Genomic DNA, 12390 nt, shown 5'->3' on the forward strand with positions numbered 1-12390 from the left:
TATAAGTAGCCAGTTGAAAAGGAATCTAAGGAAAAAAAAAAAAAAAAGGTCATGAAGAACCTAGTGGCAAGACAGGAATAAAGACACAGACCTACCAGAGAATGGACTTGAGGATATGGGGAGGGGGAAGGGTAAGATGTGACAAAGTGAGAGAGTCGCATGGACATATATACACTACCAAACATAAAATAGATAGCTAGTGGGAAGCAACTGCATAGCACAGGGAGATCAGCTCTGTGCTTTGTGACCACCTAGAGGGGTGGGATAGGGAGGTTGGGAGGGAGATGCAAGAGGGAGGGGATATGGGAACATATGTATATGTATAACTGATTCACTTTGTTATAAAGCAGAAACTAACACACCATTGTAAAGCAATTATACTCCAATAAAGATGTTAAAAAAATAAATAAGTAAATAAAAACCAAAAAAAAAAAGGAAGAGGGTTGCTTCTTTACAAAATATAAGATCACCTCTGGAGTTTAAGCCTCTGAGAATCAAGCAAAGTCTTACTCCTACCCATTACTTTTTTTTTTTTTGCCATAATGAAGCAGACAGAACACCCATGGAATTCCATGACAGCCCTCCCAGACTTGGTCTGATGCTCATCAACAAGAAGCCTCACTCAGAGAATAATTGAAAATATAAATCCTTTTCCAAACTGAACTGTAGAACTAAGTTAATTGAAGGGTCACTTTTTCTTTTTTTTAACATCTTTATTGGAGTATAATTGCTTTACAGTGTTGTGTTAGTTGTTGCTGTGTAACAAAGTGAATCAGCTATATGTATACATATATCCCCATATCTCCTCCCTCTTGTGTCTCCCTCCCACCCTCCCTATCCCACCCCTTTAGGTGGACACAAAGCACCAAGCTGATCTCCCTGTGCTATGCGGCTGCTTCCCACTAGCTATTTTACATTTGGTAGTGTATATATGTCCATGCCACTCTCTCACTTTGTCCCAGCTTACCCTTCCCCCTCCCCGTGTCCTGAAGTCCATTCTCTACGTCTGTATCTTTATTCCTGTCCTGCCCCTAGGCTCTTCAGAACCTTTTTTTTTTTTTTTAGATTCCATATATATACGTTAGCATATGGTATTTGTTTTTCTCTTTCTGACTTACTTCACTCTGTATGACAGTCTCTAGGTCCATCCACATTACTACAAATAACTCCATTTCGTTTCTTTTTATGGCTGAGTAATATTCCATTGTATATATGTGCCATATCTTCTTTATCTATTTATCTGTCAATGGACACTTAGGTTGCTTCCATGTCCTGGCTATTGTAAATAGAGCTGCAATGAACATTGTGGTAAATGACTCTTTTTGAATTATGGTTTTCTCAGGGTATATGCCCAGTAGTGGGATTGCTGGGTCGTATGGTAGTTCTATTCTTTATTTTTTAAGGACCCTCCATACTGTTTTCCATAGTAGTGGTATCAATTTACATTCCCACCAACAGTGCAAGAGGGTTCCCTTTTCTCCATACCCTCTCCAGCATTTACTATTTGTAGATTTTTTGATGAGAAGGGTCACCTTCTTTCATTCCCTTGCTCTGAAAGGTCAAATACATTTGAAATGTACTAGGGAGCTAAACTGTGCAAAGAGACCCTGGGCTAATGGTTTCACAGTGTGGCTTTTCATCATCATTGCTAATGGGAATTTTGTAAATTGGCTTTTCAGAAAACAAGGACTGCCTGGAGTAAGTTACCAAGAACCCCATGGCAATTGCAATTCTTTCTGGTACATATCTAGGGGACACGTGTTATCAGAAGTCAACCCAACAATAATAAATAATACATAAATAAATAAATTTCCCTTTTAAAATTCCCAGGCATATTAGTAATTATCATTAATTTATCCAAAAAATATCACCAGGTTATTTTAATAAGGTTATTCACCATTGTGAATAATTTTGATATTTGTGAATCAATTTTTAAATTGCCTTATTTTTTTTTTTAATTTATTTATTTATGGCTGTGTTGGGTCTTCGTTTCTGTGCGAGGGCTTTCTCTAGTTGCAGCAAGTGGGGGCCACTCTTCATCGCGGTGCGCGGGCCTCTCATTATCGTGGCCTCTCTTGTTGCGGAGCACAGGCTCCAGATGTGCAGGCTCAGTAATTGTGGCTCACGGGCCCAGCCGCTCCGCGGCATGTGGGATCTTCCCAGACCAGGGCTCGAACCCGTCTCCCCTGCATTGGCAGGCAGATTCTCAACCACTGCGCCACCAGGGAAGCCCCTGAATCAATTTTAAGGGAGTTTAAATTAAAATGTTGGATCATAGTCATGAACCCAGATAACAGCTTTGTTCTAAATGTACTTCCATTTAAACAAATCAGTTTTAAATAAGATTGAAGACTATTTTTAAGTGGGCTAGTGATTATTCTCAGATTTTAAGCAGCTACAATTCTTTATTAGGTTTAAGGTGACCTCAGATTTTTTTATTTCTATGGCTTCCATGGAATGATTTATGTTTCAGTATGTACCTAAATCCAAAATTCTGTGTTACCTCACCCTCTCAGGGCATTATGGTTTTTCCCCTGAGAGAGAAAAGTCTTTTGAACTGAGTAGTTGCCTTTAACTTTAAGATGGCAGCAAAACTGTCTCCAAAGTGTTGAATCAGATCTCTTTGCTTTTTGGCTTTTGGTTGGACAAACTAAAAATGTGCTTGTTAAATCAGGGTGGTTCTTATTGCTACAGCTATCAAATGATCCAAAGTCCCAATATAAAAACATACCATATAACCACCTCCCATCTTATAATGTTTGTTTTCCCAACAAGCATTTCTCCTTCTTCCAGGGCAACATCTACATTTTTCTGTGGCAAATTGATCACAAAGTTTATCATCCACACTGGTGCACTTTTGTAAGTTTAATGGGGCACTTATAATTATACCAAGAAAGCATCTGTAAACTGGAATTGTTGTGGTAACCAGGACATAAGTCACCTTAACCTCTGGAGAAGAACCTCTCTTCCATTGTCCTTTATTTCCTATTCTCTAATCCCCAGTAATGCCTTGATTCTGTTTCTTTCTTATCCTGGTTCTTCTGCTTTTCCTTTTATTAAAGTAACTTGAGTTATACCTCCTTCCTATTACCTTCATGAAAGTGAATCCGTAGGCTGTTCAAGATTTTTTTTTCTTTTTTTTTTAGAAATTCACGTTCTTATTGATTGATTGATTGATTGATTGATTGCTGTGTTGGGTCTTCGTTTCTGTGCGAGGGCTTTCTCTAGTTGTGGCAAGCGGGGACCACTCTTCATCGCAGTGCGTGCGCCTCTCACTATCGCGGCCTCTCTTGTTGCGGAGCACAGGCTCCAGACGCGCAGGCTCAGTAATTGTGGCTCACGGGCCCAGCCGCTTCGCCGCATGTGGGATCTTCCCAGACCAGGGCTCGAACCCGTCTCCCCTGCATTGGCAGGCAGATTCTCAACCACTGCGCCACCAGGGAAGCCCCTGTTCAAGATTTTTTTAAAAATTTCTGACCATTCACTTATTTATCCGGTTAAATATTAAAAGTTTGTCATTTAATTTTGCCAGTGACTGGGGATCCAATTCTGAACAAGTTCAATCCCTGCCTTAAGGCACTCATGAAGTAGGTAAAACACACGCGCATGCACACACACACACACACACCATAATTCCATGAGATAAGTCAGAAAAGAGGTAAAAATAATATACCATGGAAACTGAGAGGAAAGCAAATAATCTCAATTGCAAAGGCAAAGGACAGATTTCTAGAGAAGATGGCCTCTATTATAATTAAAGATAAGTAAAAACTGGCCAAAAAGAGGGCATTCTAAACAATGAAAACAAATATTGTGTATTCAAGTTTTAAAGTTACTAAGTCTGGAGAGAGCAAAGCTGTTTTCGCGATTTGCTCCAGTGATCATGTCAGTTTCAGTTTAAAAAATCTTTCTAATATTCTACTGAATCTCTTCCTGATATCAAATGGTGCTATGATATAGTAGAATCATAACCCTGTAGTTAAGGTTCAGGAAAAGAATCGACCAGAATGCATATCAAAACCTTTACGCAAAAGACTGGCTAAAATGACTTGGATAATCTCCTAAATTGAAGGCTATACTCTTCCAAATAAAGGCAAAGTACTAAAAACAAACCAACCAGAAAAACCCTCTAATTTTGGTCTTCATGGTGATGACTATGACTAAGTCAGTTTATCTGCAGTGGTTAAGTGTGATGGCTCCAGAGACAGGCTGTCTGGTTTTGAAACCTAATTCTACTAACCTCTGACTAGCTCTGTGACTACGATCAAGTTAATTAAAGCTACATGCCTCAGTTTTCTTATCTGTAAAATGTGGCATGAAAATTGCTTCTTATCACAGTAGCGAGGATTAATAAGTTAAAACCTTAAGGTCTTTAGGAACTGTACTTGTTACATATTAAGTACTAAATAATTAACAATTATTATGAGGAGTGATATCAAATTATTTAATAACTGTTGTGTTGTACTGGCTGAACTTCAGCCTTTATCATTAATTTATTAATGATAATGATGATGATGATGATGACAGTGCTATTTACTCAATGACTTCTATTATCAGATACTGTTGGAACATATCTGACATTGAATTTTCCCATCATCGGAAGCAAAGAAAAGGACTTGGGTGCAAGTATTTTATTTGGGAGTTGATCAAGCAAGCACAAGTGATGGATAAGAGAAAGTGATACAAAGAAGGGAAAAGGGCCAATAGCATGTGTTAATGAGTGGTTACCATTCTAATCTTAGTCCTGCTCAGGACCCTCTGTGAAGCTTAGTTAGAACACCTGAAAGTGTTCCCAGCACCCATCCAGGATTTAGAGGCTGGGGCATTTATCCACTGACTCCTACTCCACTGTGATTGAAAGTTGCTTTTGGGACCATTATACTTTCCTGTAGTTCTGCAATGCAAGAGAGCAACATTTTGAATTGGACTCAACTGGAATTAACAACTGTTTATCCAATTTATCCAGAATGTCCAAGAAACGGAAATATTTTATCACGAGGTGGAGGAGTTACGTAAAGAGCATCTTGCGACTCAAGAAATTCCAAGGAAGAACTTCGACTAATCAGTTTGCACATGAAGCAGCTCCACAAAAGTAAAATATAGAGCAAGTACCCCCAAAATGTTAGCTATTACTGGTATTAGGGAAGAGAACAGATATAGAAATAGTCATTCTTTAGCAGCAGCATACCTTTGTCCTAAACTGTATATAGCCAGCATAGTCCTTTGTCTCAAACAAATATTTGTCTAAAACTCTTTTAAAGAACTGGCCACTTTTGGCCTCATTTATCCCTCTCCCCATGTTTTGGTCTTATCTTCTCTAATAGACTGTGAGCTCCTGGAATGGAAAAATGAGGTTTCTTTCATTATGATACCACAGAGCTTATCAAGTGCCTAGCATGCTATATTTAAGTCAGGACAAAAGAAGGAAGGGGAAGAGAATAGAAAGCAAAAGAGAAATAGTATTTTAAAATAATGTCTTACATTTATTGAATGCTTTTTATATGTCAAGTACTTTATTTTCTAATTTCATCATATTAATCATTCTGTGTGAGTTTTATTAGCTCCATTTTATAGGTAAGACCACTGAGGTTTGAATAGGATAAGTAAGGTGCTCAAGTTTTCACAGGTAAAAATAGTAGAACCTGGACTTGAAATTGTGTCTATTTCCTCTGAAAAATCCAAATGGTCATCCAAAATTTGATGCTGCCTCTGAAGAAGGGAAGGGGGAGGGAGAGGGAAAGAGAGATGGAAGGAAAGACAGAGCAGAGGGAGGGAGAGATTAAGGGATCAATTCTGAACTTGCGGAGGAGTCAAGGCAAAGTTTGCTCTTACTCAAAAAGCTGTCACAGACTTAATTGATGATTTTTGCATATGAACTAAAAAGGTTTCAGAAGAAATCATGCAGAGATGAAAAGAGTAGTTTCCTGAAACATCATTTTGGAGTTATTTAGTTTAGAGGGTTTTGTGACTTGTTTCTGATTTCTATTTTTGATACAATTAAAATTAGAATTACATGTTCATTTAATTAGGCTAGGACTGTGGCACTGGAGAGAAAACAAAAACAAAAACAAAACTAATCAACCACGGGATTAAAATAGAAATATTTTCAGGTTTTTGTCTCTGATAGCTTAGTTCCAGTATTGTTTTGTTGTATTTCTCAATTTAGAACAAAGATTTAGATTTAGATTTAGAACAAACAGTTCCAAGTGCTCAAGTCATTTCCAGAGCTAAAACTGCCTGTTTCACATTTTTCCTGTCATACTATGATTTATTGTTTTAATTTTCAACACAAATTTTAGAGTTTTTAAGAAAGGATCTTCAACATGACCCGTGTTTGGGATTTGTTTTGCTCCAAACCTCATTGTACCTTGAGGATATTTACTTTATCAAAGATATAAAGCAAAGCCATTGTTTTTCAGAGTGGATAACAGTTTCAAATGTCATCCGAGGTTTAATACATCCATGATAACTGTGCCCACTATCTGAGATAATTTGGAGGGTTTGAGACCTTTACTTTCTAGAAATAGTTTCTACTTAAGAGTAAAATACTTGTAAAGTCTGGCTATATTTGCAAATAATTCTTTTGGATAACAGATTCCCTTCACAATTAAGACCAGACATTAAGAAAAGTTTTCCACTTATTCCCATAATCATTACTACAGTAAAACCACTATATGAACTCTTATAGTGAGAGAAAGGAAAAACCAAGTAAAAAGAAAAGGCAGAGGAATAGAGAAGTATATAGGAAAGATGTAAAAATGGCTTTTTGAAGATAGTTTCACTCATTTAGAAGAAGACAATGAAAAGTCTCCCTAAGTGTTCACAAATACAGTTCTTTCCTTTGATGTTACCCTAAATCTTTGCTTTGGAAAATGTGACAGAGAGAATCTGGATGACAGATTTCTCAGTAATTATGCTAACTATTTATATTTATTCATTTCATAAACTTTTATTGGGTGCCTACTAGAGGAAAGAAAGTGAGGTAAAATACACTCACAGTCTATTAGCCATTATATAATCTGTATAAAAGAAGAGTTTAGAAAGTCATGAAACTGGACTTCCTTGGTGGCGCAGTGGTTAAGAATCCACCTGCCAATGCAGGGGACACAGGTTCGAGCCCTGGTCCATGAAGATCCCACAAGCTGCGGAGCAACTAAGCCTGTGTGCCACAACTACTGAAGCTCACATGCCTAGAGCCCGTGCTCTGCAACAAGAGAAGCCAACGCGATAAGAAGCCCGTGCAATACAATGAAGAGTAGCCCCTGCTCACCGCAACTAGAGAAAGCCCGTGTGTGGCAACAAAGACCCAACGCAGCTATAAATAAATAAATTAATTAATTTTTTAAAAAGTCATGAAACTTTCTTAAAAGCATATACCGAGTGAACGATAGAGCATGTTCAGATACCTTCTTGTTATATATTTACTTGTCTAACCCCACTTTCATAATTTGTTCATATAAAAGATGTTCAATGGATGTTTGCCTATCAATTCAAAAGGATCTGCCTGTCTATAACAACAGTGACTGAGGAAGTCAACTATTGGCGATAAAGGTGCCATAAGTGAATCTGTTCTAATAGTCTTTATGTACTTTCCAGCCTTAGTAGTGTTCATAAAATAATATGGGAACTATGAAACCCTTAAACAATAGTTAACAGTTATTAACATTAAAAGTTTCTTAAAAACCTTACTGAGGTGGGTCAAGGGCTTGGACACTGAAGGAAGCAAAAAGGACTAAAAGCTTAAAATACAATACAAGAACTATGGACAAAATTTTCTCTGCTGTTAGTTTTATGGGGACTCAAGTGAATATGGCATAGTAAGTAAAAAAGGGAGTGTTTGGTGGTAATGTAGAAAAGGGTTATCTTTTGCTCTTTAACACTTGTTAAGAAATTGCTGTGTCCTAAGGCACAAACTATACAAGAAATGACTTCCTAAGGGATTCTTTTAAAGGGAAATATTGTTGAGACTTCACAGAAAGAAAAATATTCTAAATATCTTAGACTTTGCATCAGGAAAAAAATTCAAAGCTAATATATAACATTAATATGGATTAAATTCATGTGCCATGTTTCTCTGTGATCTTAATTTCTTAATCATTTTCTTGTCAGGAACATTATAAGATTTTTAGTACTTTTTTTAGAAAAAGCTTTTTGATTATCTACTTAATCACAAAGACAAATATCAAGAAAGCTACAACCACACAAAGTACTAAATATGATGTATTTGCATTATATGAGTTGCATCTAAGAATGGTATCTCTTTAAAGAAATTTTCAGGTAATTTATAATGTGATAAATTTTTCATTTGCAAGGAAAGAAGACATTAATATCAGAAAAATATATTTCAGAAACAAACTCATAATATTAAAGTTTGTACTCCATGCATTTATCTAACTGAAGAAAACTTTTCAGAGAGAATAGACTGTGGTTTGGAAAGAAATACAATTTTAATGGAAATAAATGTTATGAACTATACTGATAACTGCTGGGTTAATAACTGACATGAATGGTCGAGTTTCAGGGGTTTATAGAAGTTAAAAAAAATGGGCTCTGGAGACAGGCTGCCTTGATTTGGATATTGGTTCTGCCACCATAAGTTGTATGACTGTGGGTGAGTTATTGAATTTCTCTTTGTTTCATTGTGCCATCTGTAAAATGGGGGCAATAACGACATCAATTTCATATGATACTCAGGCACTTAGAATAGTGTTTAGCATAAAATCAATTCTATACAAGGGGTTGTTGTCATTTTCTAAGAAGGGTATTTGTGATGGGCAGCTAAGACAGATGCTGGAAGATCACTGGGAAACTGGAGAGTGGAGGTAATAATAAGAGCTGAAATTTTTTAAAAATATATTTGCCTCCATGATAGGCAGATGATAAAAATCATTGGCAAGTTCAGTTCATTTGTGAAAAGGACACATACACAGATAATATGCATACATCAGTACATTTTTAAGATAGTATGAGAAAATGGAAGTATATATAAAATATATAAACTTATTTTAAAAATAAGTTAGGGACTTCCCTGGTGGCGCATTGGTTAAGAGTCTGCCTGCCAACATAGGGGACACGAATTTGAGCCCTGGTCTGTGAAGATCCCACATGCTGTGGAGCAACTAAGCCTGTGCACCACAACTACTGAGCCTGCGCTCTAGAGCCTGCGAGCCACAACTACTGAAGCCTGTGTGCCACAACTACTGAAGCCCGCGCACCTAGAGCCCATGCTCCGCAACAAGACAAGCCACCGCAATGAGAAGCCCAGGCACCGCAACAAAGAGTAGCCCCCGCTCGTGGCAACTAGAGAAAACCTGCGTGAAGCAACGAAGACCCAACAGAGCCAAAAGAAAAAAGTCAAATAAATTTTCCCGAATAAAGGACAATTAGAAGCTAAAGCATCTAAAAGAGCAAAAATATGTAAGTTTTACAATGTACAGATGCGCATAAAAGTTTAATTCTCTATTGACTTTGATATAGTGTTTGTGTTTAAGGTACTAGGGACAGTTGCTGCTACTTCATTATCTTCTCCACTATCCATTGTTGTTATCTTTCTAAAAATGAAAGCCTTCTTAGATAAGTTATTTTCAGAATCCCACTCAAAACTATTCAAAAAGGACATTTTCTCTTCCTTCTTAAATAAAAGCTTTGATATAAAAGAATGATATCAGCTTCATGGCAGCATAAGATGTCCTTGGTTTTGACCCTCCTTCACCACTGAAATTTGGCATTCATCCACGAACTAAAGTGCCTCTGTGGGAGTTGTGGAATCCAGCAACATACACCAAGGGACCCCAGAGAGGTTCCACCCACATATGCATCAGGTAATAGGAAGACAGACTTCATTCAGTACAAGCTGTGGAACCAGCATGGGCCTGAGCACTGGCTCCAGCCCTGCTCAGCCATGGAATGGGAGCACCTGAAAAACACTGACTTATGTGGACACGCACAGAGAAGAGAGCCTTTGTAGAAGTCCAGGCTTCCAGAGAAGAAGTTTCAGGACTCCTTTGGAGCAAAAAACCATCTCTTCTGCAGGGGAAAGGGAGAGCAGTGAGTGAGCATCTGGCTTCCCAAGCAGTGAAAGAAGCTGTTATAGAAACGCATTTCTCACTCACAGCAGCCAGAGTATTAATCAAGAACTCCAAGACTGGGGAGTGGAGGGGAAGTTAAGGAAAGAGGTAGATAGGAATATCTGAGGGCATTAAAGGGACACAGTTTCAGCTGACTGTATCCTGGACTCCAGCAGACAGCCCACCCATGAGCTGCAGGGAAAATCTCACTCCAAGATCCCCCGAGTGGCCTTTGAATACCCACAATGACCTGAATTCCAAACTCACACCTCCCTCAACTCTGCAGCTGGCTCCTAGTACATGTTCCTGAGGGCGGTGGCAAAAGTGAGCTTGGTTAGAGAGGGAGCATGTGCAGAAAACAGGCCAGTGTCTGTGGGCAAGGGAGAAGCCACAATCTTGAGCTGTGGTACCACCACCTTTGGGAAAACAAAAGAGAGGTTAGCAGCTGCCAGCCTGGTGCATTTTAAGATTGAGAGAAGACATACAAGAATTCTGCCACAAGAGGGAGCAAGACGTGTGGAGTAGGTATATCCATACAAGATCGGAGAAAGTCTCAGAATATTGCAACAAGACCAGTGAAAACTATCCCTCACTGATAAGAACAGATACTACACTTGATCTTAGCCAAAAGGCTGAGAAGTGATATACAATGGAATATTACTCAGCCATAAAAAGGAACGAAATTGAGTTATTTGTAGTGAGGTGGATGGACCTAGAGTCTGTCATACAGAGTGAAGTAAGTCAGAAAGAAAAACAAATATCATATGCTAACGCATATATATGGAATCTAAAAAAAAGGGACTGATGAACCTAGCGGCAGGGCAGGAATTAAGACGCAGATGTAGAGAATGGACTTGAGGACACGGGGTGGGAAGGGGAAGCTGGGGCAAAGTGAGAGAAGCATTGACAAATATACACTACCAAATGTAAAATAGATACCTAGTGGGAAGCAGCAGCATAGCACAGGGAGATCAGCTCAGTGCTTTGTGATGACCTAGAGGGGTGGGCTAGGCAGGGTGGGAGGGAGGCTCAAGAGGGAGGGGATATGGGGATATATGTATGCATATGGCTGATTCACTTTGTTGTACAACAGAAACTAACATAGCATTGTGAAGCAATTATACTCCAATAAAGATGTATAAAAAAAAAGTAAAAAAAAGTATCCCTCATGTGAAGACAGCTAATAAAGATTGGAGAGGTGACTGCTACTTCAAGTTCAAAAACAACAATGCAAACTCCAAAAAAAAAGTGAGGAATCAAGAAAACATGGTATCAACAAAAGATCACAATAATCATCCTGTAACCAAACCTAAAGTACACAGAGACCTGCAGTTTACCTGATAGAGAATTCAAAATAGCTATTTTGAGGAAACTCTATGAGCTACGAAAAAACACTGTAAGACAATTCAATGAAATCAGGAAAACAAAACACAAACAAAATGAGAAATTCAACAAAGAGATAGGAATCTTAAAAAAAACAACAGAAATTCTAAACTTGAAAATTCAGTGAATGAAATGAAAAATGCAATAGAGAACATCAACATTAGAATAGACCAAGGAGAAGAAACAATCAGTGAATTAAAGGATACAAACTTTGAAATAACTCAGTAAGAGGAAAACAAAGAAAAAAGAATGAAAAAGACCAAAGAAAGTCTACATGATCTATGGAATACTATTGAAAGAGCCCAAATCAGGATCATTGGAGTTCCATAAGGAGAAGAGAGAGAAGGAGGCAGAAAGATTATTTAAAGAAATAATGACTGAGAATTTCCCAAACTTGGGGGAAGACTGGACTTCTAGTTCATGAAGCTAACAAATTACCCCATTATTTCATTACAAAAAGATCTTCTGAAAGACACACTATAATGAAATTGTCAAAAATCAAAGACAAAGAAACCTAAAAGCAGCAAGAAGAAAAAAGACTGTAACCTACAAAAGAATCTTCATTAAGCTATCAGCAAGTTTCTCAGCAGACACTTACAGGCCAGCAGAGAGTGGGATTATATATTCAAAGTTCTGAAAGAAAAAAATTGCCAACCAAGAATACTCTGCATGGCAAAATTATCCTTCAGGTATGAAGGAAAAATAAACACTTTCCCTGAAACACAAAAGCTGAGGGAGTTTGTCTCCACTAGGTCTGCCTTATAAAAAATAATGAAAGGATTTCTTCAAGTGAAATGAAAAGAAGCTAATTAGTTAAGTGAAAATATACAAAAATATAGAACACACTGGGAAAGTTAAATGTATAGTCAAATTCAGAAAACTCATTCTGTAGTATGATGGCAAGTTACCACTGAACTATAGTATAAAGGTTAAAGGAAAA

At 37.8% G+C, this 12390-nt stretch overlaps 1 long non-coding RNA gene and 1 pseudogene across 1 annotated transcript in view; both read right to left on the bottom strand.

Annotated features, from left to right (window-relative positions):
- LOC137767708 (uncharacterized) overlaps positions 1-12390 on the bottom strand; it is a 276506-nt gene that overhangs the window by 19495 nt on the left and 244621 nt on the right. The window lies entirely within an intron of this gene.
- On the bottom strand, positions 10588-10711 carry LOC137767890 (U2 spliceosomal RNA; annotated as a pseudogene).

This window comes from Eschrichtius robustus, chromosome 7 (assembly GCF_028021215.1).
Source record: "Eschrichtius robustus isolate mEscRob2 chromosome 7, mEscRob2.pri, whole genome shotgun sequence".
Classification (NCBI taxonomy): Eukaryota; Metazoa; Chordata; class Mammalia; order Artiodactyla; family Eschrichtiidae; genus Eschrichtius; species Eschrichtius robustus.